Source organism: Panthera leo, chromosome B3, assembly GCF_018350215.1.
Source record: "Panthera leo isolate Ple1 chromosome B3, P.leo_Ple1_pat1.1, whole genome shotgun sequence".
In the NCBI taxonomy this organism is placed as follows: domain Eukaryota; kingdom Metazoa; phylum Chordata; class Mammalia; order Carnivora; family Felidae; genus Panthera; species Panthera leo.
Window position 1 is genome coordinate 95,704,517 of NC_056684.1, and position 6,682 is coordinate 95,711,198.

At 36.6% G+C, this 6,682-nt stretch overlaps 1 pseudogene; it reads right to left on the bottom strand.

Annotated features, from left to right (window-relative positions):
• Positions 1-2,161: 2,161 nt before the first annotated feature.
• On the bottom strand, positions 2,162-3,194 carry LOC122221315 (annotated as a pseudogene).
• Between the last annotated feature and the right edge of the window lie 3,488 nt (positions 3,195-6,682).

Sequence of the window (6,682 nt, forward strand, 5' to 3'; positions counted from 1 at the left end):
ATTCTTAAAATACAAAATTCATAATTGTTGCATATTTTTTAAATGTTTATTTTATTTCTGAGAGAGACAGAGAGAGAGAGAGTGAGCATAAGTGGGAGAGGGGCAAACAGAGGGGGATAGAGGATCCAAAGCCAGCTCTGTGCTGACAGAAGAGAGCCCAATGCAGGGCTAGAACTCACCAATCAGGAGATCATGACCTGAGCGGAAGTCAATTGCTTAACCGACTAAGCCTCCCAAGGCACCCCTCTTGCATATTTTTAGTGTGTGAAAGATAGAATTTTAAAAAAATCCTAATTTTATTTAGTTCAGGAATTTTCTGAGTGGGTATAAAGATGTAGCTCTAAAAAAAAAAAGGGTCTTGTTTTGCAGAAAGCAATTTCTCTCCCCCCATAATAATTTATGACGAGGTAGACAGTAGTTTTCCAGTGTTTACAAGTATCCTGAGGTTTAAATTGTAGATCTCTCCTATGGAAAAGATCTACTCGTGAGATCTCATGAGATCAACTCATGAGATGACGAGGCAGTCACAGTCTAACTCTTAAATTACAGACAGGGTCAAACCACATTTACATGTGCATTACCTGCCCTGATACATTATTTTACTTTAATTTTTAAATTTTCATTTATTTTTGAGAGAGAGAGAGAGTGAGCATGAGCAGAGAAGGGGCAGAGAGAGAGATGGAGACACAGAATCCAAAGCAGGCTCCAGGCTCTGGGCTTATCAGCACAGAGCCTGATGTGGGACTCGAACTCATGAGCTGTGAGATCATGACCTGAGCTGAAGTCGGATGCTTAACAGACTGAGCCAACCAGGCGCCGCTGCTCTGATACATTATTTTAAAGCAACCCATAATATTCCCCACTAATCTTGACATTTCTTGGGCCATAGACAAGCTTTCTTCTATCTTCATGATGGAGCATTGTGTTAGAACAATTCTAAACTGGATAGCATTTGGTTTTAGTCCATCTTCAGGGTACTTATCTCTTCCTTTTAAGCTCATTCCTCTAGTGATCTCCAACAATAGAACTGGAAAGTCCATCAAAAGCTTTAGGAAACACAAACGTATAACCTATCCAGGCAGTGAGAAGGGACACAGTCATTTTGAAATGACTCAAGGACAGATTTTCCATTCCTGCAAAGATGTGGAAATCACTATATAACTTCCTTTTGATTCAGTCCTCTATCATCTACCTTCCATTGCCTACTTACTACACATCTCTCTTCTAGATTAGTTGTCAATAATTTCAACAAGAGTAGACAAAAATTCTCAGTGCCCTTGCTGCTAATTAAGTTTTGTTGACTTTCAGTATTATTAAGTGATTCATTGCAATATCATTTAAAAGTTATTTACCTTTGCATGACTACTTCATAATTCAAACAAATGTCTCATTCTTACATTTTAAGGTTGGGTCTATGTGGTTGGAATGATTAAAAATATAAATAATGAAATAGATAATAAAATCCAAAGGACTTTTAACATCATTAATTTTTAATTAAAAAAAATTTTAAGTTCTAGAATTTTGGTAATAGATAAGCTACAAATAAATAGATGAGTCTGAAATAAATTTATGTACTCCAACACGATTAACAAACCGTAACAGTTTTCCAGTTTTCTTTATAATTATTTCTTTAATTTTTTTTATGTGAAAGAAATGAAACATCACAGGTAAAGTTGAGGAGCTAATTTTTACCTGCCCTCCCTCCCCAAGAATTCACTTACCTTTTTCTGAATGGGAAATTGCTATTATATGTTTGCTATATTTTTTCAGTCCTTTCTAAATTTAACTTCATATAAACGAGTCCATGAAAATATAATAGCTGTGTGTGTTTATTTAATTTACTTAAAAGCCACTGTACTGTGAATTGTATGAAATTTCTTTTTTTTTTTTTAAAGACACATTTATTCAGCATCATGATCTATTACATTTAGCAATCAACAGCATGGGTGCCAAAAAAAAAAATCTACATTAAAACTCTTTGTTGGAATGCTTTACACTTTCCACAGAACAGAAACTAAAATAACCCGTTATACAAGTAGTCACAAATACAGTCCTTGAGTTTTTGCCTGTACACGTGAGTATTGTCTAAAACATGTCTGCTTTGTAGCAGCTAGGCCCTGTCACCACTGTGCTTGGCTGAATTCACAAATCTGTTGTAACCTATAGCTTCCCTGTCACTTCTCTGGCTCTCCTCTCTTGCTAAGCTTTGTTTCCTGGCAGTAATTAAAACCTTCTGCCACTGCCATAGCTACTGCTGCTGCTGGAACCACCATAGCCACCTTGGTTTCTGGTTGGGCAAAGTATTGGCCTCTACCACCATAGGGGCCAGAGCTTCTGCCTCCAAAATTTCCTCCTTTCATAGGTCCAAAATTTGAAGATTGATTGTTGTAACTGCCAAAATAATTATAGCTTCTACCACCTCCAAAGTTGCTTCCATCATTACCAAATCCGTTATAGCCATCCCCACTGCCACCATATCCACCACCACCTTGACTGCCACCAAAGTCACCTCACCCACTGAAGTTTCCTCCATGGCCAAAGTTGTCATTCCCACCAAAACCACCTCCACGACCGCCACTGAAGTTCCCAGAACCACTTCAACCTCTTTGGCTGGAAGAAGCACTAGCCATCTTTTGTTTAGGTAAAGCTTTCCTTACTTCACAGTACGGTATTTCTGAATGACAATCTTGTCTACAGAGTCATGGTTATCAAATGTTACAAAAGCAAAGCCTCTCTTTTTGCCACTTCCTTGGTCAGTCATGATTTCAATCACTTCAATTTTCCCATACTGTTCAAAATAATCTCTTAGATGATGTTCTTCAGTGTCTTCTTTTTTTTTTTTTTCTTCAGTGTCTTCTTTAATGCCACCGACAAAAATCTTTTTCACAGTAAGTGGGCACCAGATCTTTGAGAATCTTCTTTCAAGACAGCCCTCTTTGGTTCTAGAACTCTTCCATCCACCTTGTGTGGCTTTGCATTCATGGCTGCATCCACCTCTTCCACAGTGGCATAGGTGACAAACCCAAAGCCTCTGGAGAGCTTGGTGTTTGGATCTCTCATTACCACACAGTCCGTAAGTCTTCCCCACTGCTCAAAATGGCTCCTCAGATTCTCATCAATTGTTTCAAAGCTCAAACCTCCGATTAAAACTTCTGCAGCTGTTTAGGCTCTTTGGGAGACTCTGACTTAGACATGATGGTGGTGGGAGGGGAGACTTTCATGAAGCTTACTCGGTGGCGCCCACGGGCAGAAAGGAAATTTTTTCTATATTTTATTTAGCAGAATATTTTTAAGATCCATCCAAGTTGATAAATATACATCTAACTTCTATATATTATTTTGTTGTTTAACTCAATAATAATTTATTAATTGATTTTTCTAATGTAAACCTTTGACTTTTTCTCATTTTCTCTATTATAAACAATTCTGCATTGACCTCAATCGGATTTGTGTTGTCATGAGGACATATCATCTTAAAGGACCCCCGGGGGGCGCCTGGGTGGCGCAGTCGGTTAAGCGTCCGACTTCAGCCAGGTCACGATCTCGCGGTCTGTGAGTTCGAGCCCCGCGTCAGGCTCTGGGCTGATGGCTAGGAGCCTGGAGCCTGTTTCCGATTCTGTGTCTCCCTCTCTCTCTGCCCCTCCCCCGTTCATGCTCTGTCTCTCTCTGTCCCAAAAATAAATAAAAAACGTTGAAAAAAAAAGTTAAAAAAAAAGGACCCCCGGTTCCTTTCAGATTTATACCTAAGAGCAGTATTACTCAGGCTTTTGCTATTTCAAATCTATTCGATGATGTCAAGTTATTATTCAAAGTGGAGATCCCAATTTGCTTTCAACAAGGTGGTTTAAGAAAATTGTTGTTTCCCATATTCTAGCAGATGTTTTCTGTTAAGAGAATTTTGACTTTTTGTCTACAAATGTGGTTTCTTTGATAATTATTTGTCTTCATTGAAACCTATTTCTTTTAAATATATTTGCTCTAATTTAATATTTTATAAAAATAGCTCATTTTAACTTTCTGATGCTGTTGACATGAAACTTGCCTGTCCCATGGTATACATCAAGAACAGGGACTGTTCATAGCCCTGTTTGCAAATATTTCCCCAGGAGTGTTTTCGATGGCTCTTTTCTTGGCCTCAGGTACTTTCTTCACAATCATGCACTGATCACAGTATTCAGCAAAGTAGTTTATTATCAGAAAATTAATAAACTACAGCTACACTTAAAAACAGTTTAATTTCACAAACATTATGTTAAGTAAAATAAACCATATAGAAAAGAATATATGACACAAATTTATTAATTCCTGAACCAGATCTAAGTAATATTTGAGATTAAAAATTGTAATATCATTTACATAAGAGTAGTTAGTGATTAGAAGGGGGCACAATCAAGACTTCTGGGTTGGGAAATATATTCTAGTCACTGGCCAGAGTGATAGTTTCTAGGTGTATTTATTTTGTGAAAATCAATTAACATATACCCTTATGACTTATGAATTATTTCTTATTTTGATGTATTTTACATTGTGATTATATTTTATATTGGTTAATAAACCAATAGAAACATTGCAGCATGAAGGTGAGAAAACCCATGATAAGTTTTTTTTTTTTTTTTTTAAATGGATGAAACAGAAAAGAAGAAAGGGAAGAGATTCAAGGAATCAGTCCAGGAGGTGAAATATCAGAGTAATTGAAATTCTAAAAAAGAGTACAGGAAAACTTGAGAAAATAGAATTGTTGAAGACATTACAAAAAGAGAAATGCCTGGATCTGAAAGAAATGTCTTCAAATCAAGAGTGAACTCAGAGCCTTGTGTAATGAATGTGCATCTTGTGATATTAAAATTAAACAAACATTAAAGAGAACACCTGAAGGGGTCTATAATGAAATTTAAAGTACTAAAAATAAGTAAACTAAATCATGAACAAATAAAAACTAAACACAAATGGACTGGAGTAAGAATAGTATCAGACGTGTCATCAATAGCTCTGGACATTAGAGAACAGGGATTGATGCCTTTAACTATCAGTAAGAAAACAATTTTCTACCTACAAGTCCAAAATGAAACAATTAAATGTAAAGGAAGAATAAAGGCACTTTCAGTCATGTAATATTCACTAAGTTTACCTTATAGGCACCTTTACTTAGGATTTGACTGGAGGATTTATTCCCAGCAAAATAAGACACTAAACCAAGAACAGTCTTTGGATCCAACCTAGAACACAATAAGAGAAGCTCTAAAACCATAAACAGCAGCTTTTAAAATGTAATTGCAGGATGAGAATTTAGAACAGCCCAGACTTATGATAAAGATAATTAATAGATGGTGAAAATGGACATTCACTTGAGCTTGATGCAATGCATATTCTCTGTTGAATAATATGGGAGTTCAGAATTAGGGTCACACTCAAACGCAATATGTTTATATTTTAACTTGGCACTACCTTAAAAAATCTTATTTATGGGGTCAAAATTATCTATATAGTGTTATTAGTTTTAATCTTTTACAATCAGTCTCAGAAAACCATGTTTAATAGAAGAAGATATGAAAGTAAAGGTATTGGTGACAATACAGGAGATGAAGAAAATGTGAGAAGTGCAGGAAATGAGGAATATGCTAATGTTCTTATCTAATAATGTAGAGTCAAAAGATAGCATTTGTGGTTTATAGAACAAAGAAATGTTTGAACTTACTTGAACTAGCAGAGGTAATTAGAAGAAGGAATGTGGATATCAGTATAACTATTAGGGGAGGTAGGAGTAGAGAGAGAGAGAATTCAATCTAAGTCCTGTCTTCTGTCATCAACATCTGCATCACAACTCCTATGCCCAGAAAAATATGTATCTTAATGTCTTCTTAAACTGTTGCTTTGATTATAGTTTTATAGAACCTTTTTTTTTTTTTTTAACAAAAACTGTTGTTTTTATTCCTGAGCCTCCACCTAGCTTCTGATGGTTGTTCTGCCATTGGCAGGATTCCATGGCTGATTCAATGTAGAGTCAGCTTTGTTCAGAGTCTGAGACCTCTTCTTGGTTGATATGACCTCAGTTTGGGTCCCTCTGGCTGACGCCTCTGAAACACAGCTATATCATGTAAGCTTCCAGCTAACTTAGCATACTCTGCCTAGGCTGTCATGTGGATTATTTGATTCTGGAGTCCTTATGGCAGGTTCATTACCTGCCCCTATTTAGCAGGGGGCTTGGAAAGCCAAACTTCAGACTCCATCTGCCTAAACAAGATTGTGCAATGTTAAGGTAGTATGGTGGGAGAGTGGCCTGCAGTCACTTGCCAGGGTTCTGGAAAGATCTGTGTTGGTATCCTGTTGCTGCTGTAACAAATTGCTGCATACTTAGTGGTTTAAAACAACACAGTTATTATCTTAAAATTCTAGCGGTCAGATGTCTGAAATATGTTACACTTCACTAAAATCAGGGTGTCAGCTGGTTTAGATTTGTTCTGGAGGCTCTAAGGAGAATCTATTTTGTTACCTTTTTTGCATTCTCTGCATTACTTAGCTCTTGGATCCTTAATCCATCTTCAAAACCAACAGGAAAACATTTTCACATTTCTTGCTCTCTTCTTTCTGCCTCCACTTGTAAGGACCCTTATCATTACATTGGATTTACAAAGATAATCCAGGATAACCTCCCCATCTCAAAATTTAGTCACATCTACAAAGT